This window comes from Mastomys coucha, unplaced genomic scaffold, assembly GCF_008632895.1.
Source record: "Mastomys coucha isolate ucsf_1 unplaced genomic scaffold, UCSF_Mcou_1 pScaffold13, whole genome shotgun sequence".
Taxonomy (NCBI): domain Eukaryota; kingdom Metazoa; phylum Chordata; class Mammalia; order Rodentia; family Muridae; genus Mastomys; species Mastomys coucha.
In genome coordinates this window covers 82,643,483-82,657,740 of record NW_022196895.1, presented here as the reverse complement: position 1 = coordinate 82,657,740, position 14,258 = coordinate 82,643,483, and the positions used below count along the sequence as shown (strand labels likewise).

General features: G+C 38.3%; 1 pseudogene; it reads left to right on the top strand.

Moving 5' to 3' along the window:
- Window positions 1–3,250, top strand: part of LOC116087508 — a 4,561-nt pseudogene extending 1,311 nt beyond the window's left edge.
- The last annotated feature ends 11,008 nt before the right edge of the window (window positions 3,251–14,258 follow it).

Sequence of the window (14,258 nt, the reverse complement as noted above, 5' to 3'; positions counted from 1 at the left end):
TTGTGAAATGACTACCTGTCTCCCTTTCCCATTTACATATTGTTTTCTCATTTTCTTATTGATTTGTGAAAATTGCTTTTATAATCTAGACAATAATACATTTGATATTTTCAACATTAAACATGACTTTTGTGGGAGGTGGAGGGAGGGGGGACTTGGGAGGGAGAGAGAAGTGGGCAGGGAAAAAGGGGGGAGCAGGATCAGGTACTGGAGGGGACTGGAGAGAGGAACAGAGGGTCATGAAATCAAATAGAAATATGTATCAGTGGGGAATTAGAAACTAGGGTAGCCACTGGAGGCTCCCAGGACCTAAGGGGGATGACTTTAGCTGAAATGCTTAGAGATGGGGAGACAGAACCTGTAGGGCCCCCTCCAGTAGAAAGGCCCAGCACGCAGTGGGGGATGGGGCCACCCACACATCTCAAAGTTTTTTTTTTTTTTTGGTTTTTCGAGACAGGGTTTCTCTGAGTAGCCCTGGCTGTCCTGGAACTCACTTTGTAGACCAGGCTGGCCTTGAACTCAGAAATCCACCTGCCTCTGCCTCCCAAGTGTTGGGATTAAAGGCGTGCGCCACCACCGCCCGGCTATCTCAAAGTTTTTAATCCAGAAATGTTCCTGCCAAATGAAAGACAAGGACAAAAAAAAAAAATAATAATAATGTAGCAGAGCCTGAAGGAAGGGGCATCCAGGGAACACCCTACCTGGAGATCTATTCTGTCGGCAGACACAAACCCAGACACTGTTGCTGTTGCTAAGAGGTGCTTGGTGACAGGAACCTGGTATGGCTGTTCCCTGGGAGGTTCGGCCAGCACCTGACCGACACAGATGCGGTTGCACACAGCCAGCCATCAGACTGAGCTAGGTGGACTGGAGGAGCAGAGGGGGATTGTAACCCCATAGGAAGAACGATGTTGGCTGGACAGAACACTCAGGACACCCAGTAGACCACCAACCAAAGAGTGTACAGGGAGGGATCCATGACTCCAGATACAAATGTAGCAGAAGATGGCTTTGTCTGACATCAATGGGAGGGGAGGCTCTTGGTCCTATGGAGGTTTGATGCCCAAGCTTAGGGGGATGCAGGAGCATTGTGGCGGGAGTGGGGGAGTGGGTGGGTGAGGAAGCACCCTCATAGAGGCAAAAGAGAGAGGGGATAGGGAAGATAGAATGGAGGGGTGGTGGAAGGGTAACCCAGAAGGGGGATATAATTTGAGATGTAAACTAATGGAATGATTAACAACAACAATAGCAACAAAACATTAAAAAAAAAAAACAGAATTATCCTTTTGTTTGTTTTATTGGTGTGGTGATTGAATTTTGCTTAGCACAGTGTGTGGTACCATCAGGAGATGTAGCTTTGTTGGAGAAGGTGTGCCACTGTGGAGGCCAGGCTTGAGGAAATATATATTTCCTCAATACACACACTCTTTCTCTCTTTCTCTCTCTCTCTTTCTCTCTCTCTTTCTCTCTCTCTCTCTCTCTCTCTCTCTCTCTAGCTTTGTCCAGTTTGTAGCCTCTCCTTGCTATCTTCGAATTGGGAAGCTGAGACAAGCGGACACTTCTTCTAGGCCAGCTTGGTCTATAGAAAGAGTTCCAGGGCATCCAGGGCTACACAGAAAAACCTTTTCTGAGAAAAAGGAATCTTCTTACCTTTCTCATTCCTTCGGAGCAGACGGTGCTCACCAGTTTTTTATCTGCTCAAACTCAGCTATCTCAGGACCAACTTGAAGCTGAAGCAAGGGCAAGATCTCGGAGACCACAGTAGTCCTTGCTGGTTTCTTGAGTGGAGTCTCTCCATACGGATACAGGAAAGGCTAGATTCCACGCTTGTAAGAGGGTTTTGGAGATGGAGATGCTTTCCCAGAAATCGATATGGCCCTGTATCCTCTGAATACGGGGAGAACTCAAACAATGTCGAATGGACTGGCCATTCAGTCGGATCCTGAAGGGAAAATTAAATATGATGCAATCACTCATCAGGGACTGCCCCAAAACAAAGTCATTTGCAGCCAACACACGGACCTGGTTTCAAAGGAGGTTCTGAGTGCAGATGACCCAGACCTGCAAAGGCCTGATGAGGAGACTATTAAAGAGATAACAGAAAAGACAAGAGTGGCCTTGTGGAAGTTAGTATCAAGGAAGGTTGTTGCGGCCATGCCAGTTCCTGCAGCTGACAAGCTGGCTCCTGCTCAGTATGTCTGCTACATGCCATCTCAGCAAAGAGGAGCTAAACAGAGGGTTATTCGGATGGTAGAAATGCAGAAAGATCCAGTGTAGCCTCCAAGATTCAAGACTCATAAGAAAATTCCTTGGGGACTACATCCTCTGGGACTTATAATGCACTCTCCTACTCGGAAGAAGACTTTTCAAGAACAGCAGGAGTGGACAATCCCGCCTTGTATACCCAAGTGGAAGAATTTGAAAGGTTATACCATTCCATTGGATAAATGGGTGGCTGCTGATGGAGGAGGACCGCAGCCTACACCTATAAATGGAAACTTTACCAAACTAGTTAAAGCGCTATACCTTGCTGAGCAGAAGGCTCATGAAGATGTGGAAATGCGAGCCCAATTGGAGAAAAAGATGGCTCAGAAAGGAAAGGAAAAACGAGAAGAGAAATGGCTCAGAAAGCCAGAAAAAGGAGAACTGGGATGAAACCCCATGTGGAAAAAGAGGATGGAAAGGCCCAAGAAAGGGATGAAATCCACCATGCCAGGCGAAAAGAGAGGCAGCAAGGCTGGCTTTCCAGGGTAGTGCCTGAGAAGAAGTCAAAACCACAAAAAGATGAAAATCGAGATATCAGTGAAGTCATTGCTCTTGTGCCCAATCCTCGAACTTCCAATGAAGTCCAGTATGACTGAAGGCTCTTCAACCAATCCAAGGGTATGGACAGTGGGAGATATTTGCAGGTAGAGAAGATGAAATTTACAATGATTATGATCAGGCCTGAAGAGGTGGGAAAGATATGGCTCAGAGTATCTACAGTCCCAGTAAAAATCTGGACAAAGACACATACTGTAATGACTTTGGGACCTGGGTAAAGGCCAACAGATTTGTTCCTGAGAAGGTGTTTCCTGGTTCAGACCATACACAGAGAGACCGAGAAGGACCAATTCACTTTGAGCAAGATCTTTTTGGTTTGGACAAGTTTTTGGCAGAAGCAAAACCGCATGACAGTTCTAAAAGACCCTCTGAAAGCAGCCACCCCAAGGAACAGAGGCATGAAGGCAAGAGGCAGAGGAAGGAGTAGACAGGCCTCTTGAAACTAAAGCTGACATATACAGCAGAGGATTGCCTGGTCTAGCCTCTGTGAGAGAAGATGCACCTAACCCTCCAGAGTCTTGAGTCCCCAGAGAGTGGGAAAGTATAATGGAAAGGGGTGTTCTGATGAGGAGTGGGGATATCCTCTTAGAGACAAGGGGAAGAAGGAATGGGATGAGGAACTGTCAGAGTGGGGAACAGAAAGGGAATGAAGACGGCTGTAAAAAACAAGATTAAAGATAATAAAAAGAAAAAGAAAAAGAAAAACATGAATTTGTTTTCATACATGCTAAGTTAATGCTCAGGTTTTCATGAATAATGTGTTTGCCTCTGACTGTATAGTTCTGGAAAGCCTATTTGTCCATAGGCATGTATCCAATAGATTAACATTTTGGTTCCTTTATCATGTTAGTCATAACAAAGTCACTGAGGTAAAATAGATGTAGTGATTCTTCCTAGTTGTCAACTTGACTATATCTGGAATGACTATAATTCAGAATTAGAAGGCTCATCTGTGATCCTTATCTTGAGGCTGAGAGATACAAGTTTCTGATATGTATCTTGGCAATGAGATCTTGAGGCATAGTGGCTATGAATCTCAGGAGATTAAGGCAAGGAGATCTCTGAGTTCAAGGTCATCTGGGACAAAGCAAGTCCAAATTCAGGAGTGGTGGTATGTGCCTTTAATCTGGGCCACACCTTCTGCTGGAGACCTACATAAGGACATTGGAAGAAGGAAGATTCTCTTTTCTTTACTTGCTTGCCTTGTGGGACTGAGCAACTGCTAGATCGTTGGAGTTCCATTCATAGCTGCTGCTGACCATTGTTGGGGAGTTGGACTACAGACTGTAAGTCTCCAACAAATCCCCTTACTATAAAGATACTTTCCATAAGTTCTGTGACACTAGAGAACCCAGACTAATACAAGAGCCTTGCTCAATACTCGTTCTTGTAGTATATAAGAATTAACACAAACACCAAAGCTGGACAATATTCAGAGAATAAAAGGGTTTGGAGCATTCAGTCCTAAATAGGATGCCTTCATCAAACAATGCCCCTCAGGGTTCAAGTTTATATGCATGGGAGGAGGTAGGCAGGTTGTAAGGTCCAAAGATATTGGGTGACACCAAGGAAATAGTGTCTTCCTAACACAAAAGACCTAGATGTACTCATGAGCTCATAGAGGTTGTGATAGCATGCATGAGACCAATAAAAATTCAACCAAAACAAAAATCCCAACAATGAGAAGAGAAAGTGGACACAATACCACACCCCTAACAATGAAGATAATTGCAACTGATACCCACCAGCAAATGGAAAAGTGTTTTCAGTTTTCTCTTGTTAAGGACCAGAGATATATCAGCCACAAAACAGGGCAGATACCATGCCCAAGAATATTGTACCAACACAAATAAACTCAATGTATTTTATCTACATAAGTTTTGTTTTTCGTTTTTTGTCATGGTGGTCTTTGACTTTCTTGATGATTTTCATTTTGAGAATTTTTTGTGTTTTCTTGAAAGAGAGAGACCTAATATTGGGTGGGCAAGGCGGTGGAGAGGTTCAGAGGGAGTTGGAGGTGGAAAAAAACAATCAAAAATATTTATTTATAGAAAGAATTAAGTTTAAAACACAATAAAATTTGATCCTTTTTCTAATTTTAATTATACTGGCAATAATCTGCAAGGCAGTGGGAAGAAATACTTTAAAATGTTATATATATATACATATATATATACACATGTATACATACATATGTATGTGTATATATATATATTCCCTAGGTAAAATCATCCAGGGTTTCACATTCCAATGAGGTTACACATCACTCTCCAAGGTTAATATGATGTTCTCTTTTCTTGACATTTCAGCACTTCTAATATAGCTTCACGATTATGTCCGAACAACAAAATAACCATGAAATCATTATAACTACTGATGCTATGTAACTCCCTTAGAGAGTCTGACAGTAATCTTTGAGGAAATACCTGCTAAAATTTTAGAACCCATGTTCCATCAAAGTACTTGTTTGTTTTCAATTGAAGAAGACAAATGTACTTCGCCTTTGAGGAATGTCATGCACATTGCCCAACTGACTGATAACAATTCAGAGCTCTTGCTGCCTTGTTCAGCAAACTGCTATTGTGTCAGTTACAGGCTAATGATCTGTAGTCTAGTTGGTAGTCAGTACTCAGTCAAAGATCATTAGACATGGGGGTACCAAGATATTGTTTCTTGATCCGAGAATTGTTCTACATCCATGCTGTAATTTCTGAACCCATTTCCTCATTGAATAATACAGAAGCATGTTTTCAGTTAAGACCCCACTTTTCACTGTCTTCTTTCACCTTGTCATGTATCCTTCTCTTCAGCAAGAATCTTCATTATTAAATTCTGCATTCAGAGAATACTGATTAATAACTATCTTAGGATTTTTACTGCTGTGATAAAACACCAAAACCAAAATCAAATTAGGAATGAAAGGGTGTATTTTGCTTACACTTCAGGTAGTAGTTCATCAACGAGAAAAGTTGTGGTGGACACTCAAGTGAGACAAAAACATGGAGAAATGGAATTAAGAAGCCATGAAGTGGTGCTGCTTACTGGATTATTTACCATGGTTTGCTCATTCTGCTATATTTACACTATAGGACATCATACACAAGGATAGGACTACCCTCAATAGGCTGGGCCTTCCTAGATCAGTAACTAAGAATATGTACTACAAAATTGCTTAAAGGTAGACCTTATGATGGCAGAGTTTCCTACCCAATTGACATTTTCTGGTATCAAGTTGGCATATACCAAGCCAGAAAATGGACTCCTTGTCAACCTGACACACAAATGTAACACTATTAAACAATAACCTTTTCTTTTTAGTTCATTCCCAAGATTGCATATTAATGTCTCACTATAAATATACTACAATTTTAAAAGTTTTACACTATTTAAAGTTCAATATTTTTAAAAAATTAGTCATTTTACAACATATAATCTATTTGAAAATTTAAATCTTTCTGAAACTAAAAGTCTTTCTAAATGTGAGGACACAGTTATAATCAAATTAAAGCAAACCAAAGCGTAATAGTACAAAATTCACTCTCAGATTTGAGAAGATCCTGGGGCTCATAATCCTCTATGGTCCAAAGGGATTCTCACAACACACAGCACATATCATAGGTTAGGTCAGCTTCATGCCACAGCTACTGCCACCCTTACTGGTCATCCATAGTACCTTTATCAATAACTCTCCCAAACTCTCTTTAGGGACTCTAACCCTACCACATGGTGGCAAGAGTCTTTCAAAATAACTTATGGGATACCTTAAATTCAGAATCTGTGGTCCTGGTGGGCTGGAGAGGAATAATTAGACGATACTATGACCATTAAAGTTGATCCTTTGCTTGGCTGAGAGAATCAAAATCTTCTAAGAAGTGTTGCTTTGGGATCAGCACACAGAAATTGCATCCAGATGGAGCCAAGGCTATATCTCATGATGCCTGCTGAACTTTGTAGTGCAAGAGTCTCTCATGATATTGGTTTTAAAGTCAAAAAGGGTCATAGAAAGCTTGGCACATGTGAGGCCTGGCACACTGAGAGGTCAAGACAGGCCATTGGTGAAGGTATTCCTTCAGTATCAGTGTCAAGCCTCTACTTCTCTCTGTCACATTAACACCCCACTCCTGGTACTAATTTCTGTTGTAGTTAAAGTTTCTATTCCTGTGATAACACGAACAGACAAAAGAAAATTTGTACAGTATAGGAAGGATCTCTTACATTTAAGCTTGTAGGCAGCAGTCTATCACTGAAGTTAGGACAAAAACTCAAACAGGGCAGGAACCTAGATCAGGAGCTGAAAGAGGAGTGCTACATATTGATTCACTCCCCATGACTTACTTAGCATGAATTTTATATATATATATATATATATATATATATATATATATATACATATATGGCATTTTGAGTAGGAATGACTTACATAGCCTCATGTTTGATTACTTGGCCCCCATTTGGTTGAACTGTCTAGGAAGGTTTAGGAAGTATTTTACATGGAGTTGTTTTATTGTAGGTAGACACTGAACTTTCAAAAATATGAAGCTGTGGCCACTGTATTTTCTGCCTCCTATTTGTGGATCAAGTTGTGAATTCTCAGCTCTTCCTGACATCATGATTTAGTTCTGTCATGGTTCTATCTCCCCAACCCACAGAAACCTTAAGTGCAATTAAACACTTTCCTTTATAAACTGCCTTTGCAATAATGTTTTGTTGCTGCAATAGAAAAGTAATGACTACAACAACCCAGGACTACCTGCTTTTCAATCTCCCCACCTACATTACATTGGACCTTCTTATATCAGTCACTAAATAATAAAATGCTCTAAGAATAACCTATAAACAAATCTTATGGATGCATTTCCCAATTGAAATTCTCTCTTTTTAAAGGAGACTCAAGCTTTTGTCATGTTGCAGAAAAATAGCCAGGGCAATCACTATATTAGTTAATTTGCTTATGTTCTTCTTTATGATACAAGTTATCTTTTAGAAATTAAAATATACCTTTCTAACTTACTTCATTATCTTTGTTAAAATATCACCTACTAAAAAGTTCATCTCCTATATTTTAATTGAAATTAAATTTGTCTTTGTCTTAAGGCCTACAAACTATATTATTCTGACAACACTCATCATTATGTATCCATAATACACATAAAATAAAAATATTGACAACTCTGTATTGTACAATATATTGACATCATTGTACCTTCAAAATGCCATGAAAATGTCCGTTTGATAATAATAAGTATTAGCTAAATGAATAAAGCAGTAAATGGTTCATATTTATTTTTAGACAACCAGGAGGAACAGTACTCAGCTAGCATGATGATGAGTGTGTATTATTAACATGGAATTTTGTGAATTCTCAAGAGGTTCTCATAGATAAGGTCCACTGAGTAAAGACTAGGTTATGTTCACTGGGAAATCATTATAATTCAATTCTGTCCTGAATTAGTTTACTGGATAATTAAATTAGGCATACAGTAATACATGAAAATAGCTATTATCTCTCTTATTTAGATACTAAGGCAGGCAATAGTGTAAAATGATGCACAGGTTCAGTGCACAGTGGATCATAGTCTAAGGATAAACAAAAAATGTTTTTATAAATTTATATTAAGCTGAGAGTAATATTAAAAGAAATGCCAAAAATGTAGCATGTTTATGGACCTATGAGAAGGTGTTAGAATTGGGGACATTTTAGAGCTCAGGGCTGGAGAAGATACTTGAATAGGATACTTGACAAGAAATTAAAGATATTGAAATAAGAAGTCAAAATATTATGATAAGTAGATATTAAATGTTCAGGTTATTTCCATAGCTCAATAGAACACATGAGGCAATACTAAGAAAGTGTCAATTAGTCAGACTTTAAAATTGATGTATTTTGAACAAGTTAAAATATTTTGATTTTCTCTGATAATTTGGAGGAAAATGAAGAGTGGTCATGATTCTCCACACTGGAATGACAAATTCAGTTTCAGTGAGTAAAGTGGGTGTGGGGTGTAGTTTTAACAGGAATTAAAAGAAAATAATTGCTGCCTTGCTTACTTTTCTATTGATATGATAAACATCATTACCAAAAATACTTATTAAGGGAAACATTTAATTGGGTTGACGTTTTTAGAGCAGGAGAGTCCAGGACCATCATGACGGGGAGAATCACAGCAAGCAGTCACGGTGCTGGAACAGTAGCTAAGAGCTTACATCTTGAAACACAACTATAGGCAAAGAGAGAATGACAACTTATCAAAGAACATGCTAAGTTTGTCTTACACTTTAGGTGGCTTAGAGGCCATGGAAGCAGAACAGGCATGGTAGTAGAAATAACCACGAGTTCACATTTCCATCACCATTTAGGAGACAGTACACTAAAAATAGCTCCAGATTTGTTAAATTTCAAAGTCTACCCACAATGCCATACCTCCTCTAACAGGGCCTCATCACTTAATATTCCCTAGAAAGTTCCAGTAAACTGGTGACCATGTTTTAAGACATTGTAACCCGTGGAAATCATTCTCTTTCAAACTACCACATTCTACTTCTTGGACCTTATGGCCACAACATAATGCCAAATACTCAATTTCAAAAGTATCTATAGCCATTTATTCTCAACACTGTTTATAAGTTCCAAGTCCAAAGTCTATTCTGAGACTCAAGGCAATATCTTAACTTAGCCACCTGTAAATACCAACAGCAAATTGCACAATTCCAAACCAAAGTGGGGCAAAATATGCATTACCATTCCAAATGGGGGAGATACCAGGACAGAGTGAGGAAACAGTTGGCCAAATCAAGATCAAAATGTACAAGGGCAAAAGGTCCAACTGCAGATCCTGTACATCTCTTATGTTAGAGAGCTTAGATAGCGCTTCCCGTTTGGCTTTGCTGCCTACAATAGTTTTATATCTCTTAGAGTGTTTCATAAACAGATATCTTATAACACGCATATCTATAACATCCCCAATACAAATCAGGGTTCAACTTTACAGTTTCACACAGTGACCACTCAGGACATATTGTCACATCTAGGTCATTATGAAGTAAGAATTGGCAACACATTCCCTTGGGGAAATCTTTTCTTTGTTTGTTTGTTTGTTTTGTTTTGTTTTGAGACAGGGTTTCTCTGTGTAGCCCTGGCTGTCCTGGAACTCACTCTGTACACCAGGCTGGCCTTGAACTCAGAAATCCACCTGTCTCTGCCTCCCAAGTGCTGGGATTAAAGGCATGTGCCACCACTGCCAAGCAGGGAAAATCTTGTAACCTCAAAGGCAAGCCCCATTTACACCTCTCCCTCAATAAGTCCAGACTTCATAACCTTTCTTAAATAGTTCCACCAATTGAATAGCAAGAACTCAAAGATGTGAGTCTCTGAGACTCACTCAAATCACTCACTTTCTTCTATGTATTTCAGATAAATAAATATTTCAAGACTAACTAAAAGTACCCATGATCTGCATAATAAAGAATTCATTAAATAATAATTCTAAATTGTGTTGGTATAATTAAAAAATTGCATATTGATGGGAAGACAGTCAATACCACAAATAGTTAAGTAAATACAAGTATTCTACTCTTTAGTAAAAATACAATATGATAAAAATGCTTTATAAATTAAGAAAATTCAGCTAGTTATTATAATTATACACATTGTGTTGTTTGACTACTCTCGCTACATGCATTCAAGGTAAGTGAAAGTAGAATTTTATCACCAAGTTTCCAAAGATATAATATTATCATTTTATTCTGGAAAACTATCTGATTTTATATTTTATCTTAAGGTGGTGTTCTTTTAGATGTAATTATGAAAAGAATCCTTATTGGTACATTTGACAGCATGATGAAAGTTTCAACCCTGGATCATTCATTTTCCACACATGCACCTGTCCAGAAATGCAGTTATTAAGTATATTTTAATCATATACCTCCACATTCTCTTTGCTTTTCATTACAGAGGACACTGGAACAACTGAGAATTCTCCCTTTTTCTCATCTAATTTGGTGCCTGCAGTGATAAGAATGTGTGTCTCTGGTATATTAATTATGAACAAATTACAAGCAAATGAAAAATTAAAGAGGTACTTAACATGACAAATGTAAAACCTAATTTTCTGATTTCCCAAACCCATTAGTATACTGATTGTAAGTTTATCAAATAGGTTTCTAACCCAGTTCATGCTGTGAACCTAGAAATATTTGTTTTTATTATTTTTATGTATATGTATGTGATGGAATTTGTATGAATATATTCCATGAGTGAGTGTCCATATGGGATGAAAGAGGTTTGTCCTAGGATTCTCTACAGTCATAGAACTTATGGGATGTCTCTCTATATATCAAGGGAATGTGTTGTAATTAATTATAGTTTGTTGCCCAACTAACCCAACAATGGGCAGTTGTGAATTGGAAGTCCAAGAATATACTAGTTGCTCAGTCCCATGAGACTAGTTGTTTAAGTTGGTTTTCTGCTAAAGTAGATTTCAACAGATTTACTAGCAAGTACGTGTGTACTGGCTGGTTTTGTGTGTCAACTTGACACAGGCTGGAGTTATCACAGAGAAGGGAGTTTCAGTTGGGGAAGTGCCTCCATGAGATCCAGCTGTGGGGCATTTTCTCAGTTGCCCCTTGTGGGTGGTGCCATTCCTGGGCTTGGAAGTCTTGGGTTCTATAAGAGAGCAGTCTGAGCAAGCCAGGAGAAGCAAGCCAGTAAAGAACATCCCTCCATGGCCTCTGCTCCATGGCCTCTGCTCCTGCTTCCTGACCTGCTTGAGTTCCAGTCCTGACTTCCTTTGGTGATGAACAGCCATGTGGAAGTAAGCCAAATAAACCCTTTACTCCCCAACTTGCTTCTTGGTCATGATGTTGTGCAGGAATAGAAACCCTGACTAAGACAACGTGTAAGCGGTCAAAGAAAAGTGAATCTTCCTTCTCCAGCAGAAGGTGCGACTCTTATTAAAGGTGTGTGCCACCACAACTGGATCTAAAACTTGCTTTGTCCCAGGTTGACCTTGAAATCAGAGATCTGCTTGCCTCTGTCTCCTGAAATTAAAGGCATCTACTGCCTCGCCTAGGCATCTAGATCTCCATGTCAAAATCCAGGTCAGAAACCTGTCTTCCAGCCTCAAGATTTCGATCACAGGTGTGCCATTCATTTCTGGATTGTAGTTCATTCCAGATATAATCAAGTTGACAACCAAGAAGAGCCATCACAAGGTTGTTGGATCCTCTGGCACTGGAGTTATAGGTATATGGATTTGAGTTTTCAGAGATAGGTGTAAGCAACAAAACATGGATCAAGACTAGCAAGCACTTCTGATCCATTTATCCAGACCTGTGAAATCTGTTCTAACTTAATTTTCCTGGTAGTCACATACCCATCTTTGGTGAAGTTTGTAAATTAGATGTATTTTATCAGCTTTCCTTTTAATACAAGTACCTTCTTCCCTCTTGAACTACTACATTGTTCTTATTGATTAAATTTCAAAGTCAATAATAATAATAGGTCATATTTTACACAACAGGATTTCTATCATGAAAAAATGTAAACTGCTATATTAAATCATTGAACATGTAAGTAAAAAATATTCATGCAAGGTTAAATTTTTAAAAATCTCAAACAAGTAACCTCATCAAGTTTATTTGCTTTGATGTTGTCATTCACAAATTATACTCCCATAAATAGCATAAGAGAAAGAAAATCCAAACACTACCATGTGTGAACTGGAATTATTTATTTTATCAAATAATTTGGCTTTCACCATTGCACATATAAAGATTTATTTATTTATTTTATGTATACGAGTACACTGAACCTGTACAAATGGTTGTGAACTTTGATGTGGTTGTTGGGAAATGAATTTTAGGACCTCTGCTCACTCTGGTCAACCCTGCTCTTTCCAGTTGGCCTGCTCACTCAGTCCTGACTCATTCTAGCCCAAAGATTTATTTACTATTATAAATAAGTACACTATAGCTGTCTTCAGACACACCGGCTAAGGCCTCAGATTTCATTACAGATGGTTGTGAGCCATCATGTGATTGCTGGAATTTGAACTCAGGAACTTTGGAAGAGCAGTCTGATCTTATCTGCTGAGCCATCTTGCCAGTCCCTATAGAAATATTCTTAACAAAGTTTAAATCATGTCACTTGCAGAATTTTCATATTTATGAAAAATAAAATTATAATGTAATTATAATTACAAATAATAATTATAATGTAAATGAACAGATACATAAGAATTCCTATAGTGCATTCAGAACATAAACATAGCTTCATTTGTGGAGTAAAGGTCCTTCCAGAATTGCAGTGACATGACTAGTATAAAACCTCATTTTCCTGACTCCCTCTTGCATCTGCTTAGACACTTAGTTCTTTACAACAACACCTGTCTCCTTGGCAACATGTTTGGGATTGTCTATGACACTGATCATGGTCCAGTCGTATTAACTACAATCACTAATTTTTTTTGGTTAACAATCATTAATTTTTATACAAACTAAAATACAATAATGTATTAAAGATATAAATCAAATGAATTATGTTGTGTTTGCCTTAACTACTATGTTTTGCCAAAACAGATGTCTTAAAGTTACTTTGACACTCTTTTAACACTGTTGTAATTTTGGTTTACGTGGTCTTTTGCCTTTAAAAAATGGCCCACTCCTGAGTTTTGTCACTAAAGTCTTTTTGGGGTGCTAGCACATTCTGGGTTTCAAGTCAAAACTAAAGGATTAATATTCTTTGTCAGCTTAGAAGTGTGGTGGTCTGTAACATTCTTATGTTGATTACTACAGCAGAACAGTCAATATCTTTGGCTAATTAATTTCTCACATTGCTGAAAGAAAAAGTAAGAACACTTTCAATATCCCCAAATGCCAGTGTCAAATTTAAGGAGAACGTAATGAGACAGAAAGAGTCTTGGAGAAAATGAAGCCTATGTTCTTACTGACAGGTAACTGGACAAAGTTTTAGGTAAATAGTGAAATGGATAGATTTCCATTCTCTCAGTATTTTGAGTTCTCAATAAAAAGCTGAATAATTATGTAATTTCAGGTGTCTAATTATCAGAAAATACAGTGTTTTACTGAAAATGTCTGTCAGAAATTATCTAGCCAATATAATTAGATCATGTGAAGGAGTCTCTGTTATTTTAAAAACAATACTGTAAACTAAGTATGAAAGTGCGATTATTATTCTACCAGAAATACAACTTAAGAGATGCACATAGGATCAACTGGCTTTTTTTTTTCTGCTTAAGAGTCTAATCATCGGTATGTTTCTTATAACACAGAATCTTAATTTATGCTTGTGTGAAACCTATCATATAGCAGATATCATATAAGTCATATAGATTTAAATATTTGCAAAACAGATGATCCCAAATCAATACACATGGTAACAGCTCTATTTATACCACACTTCCAACCCTCATGGCCCC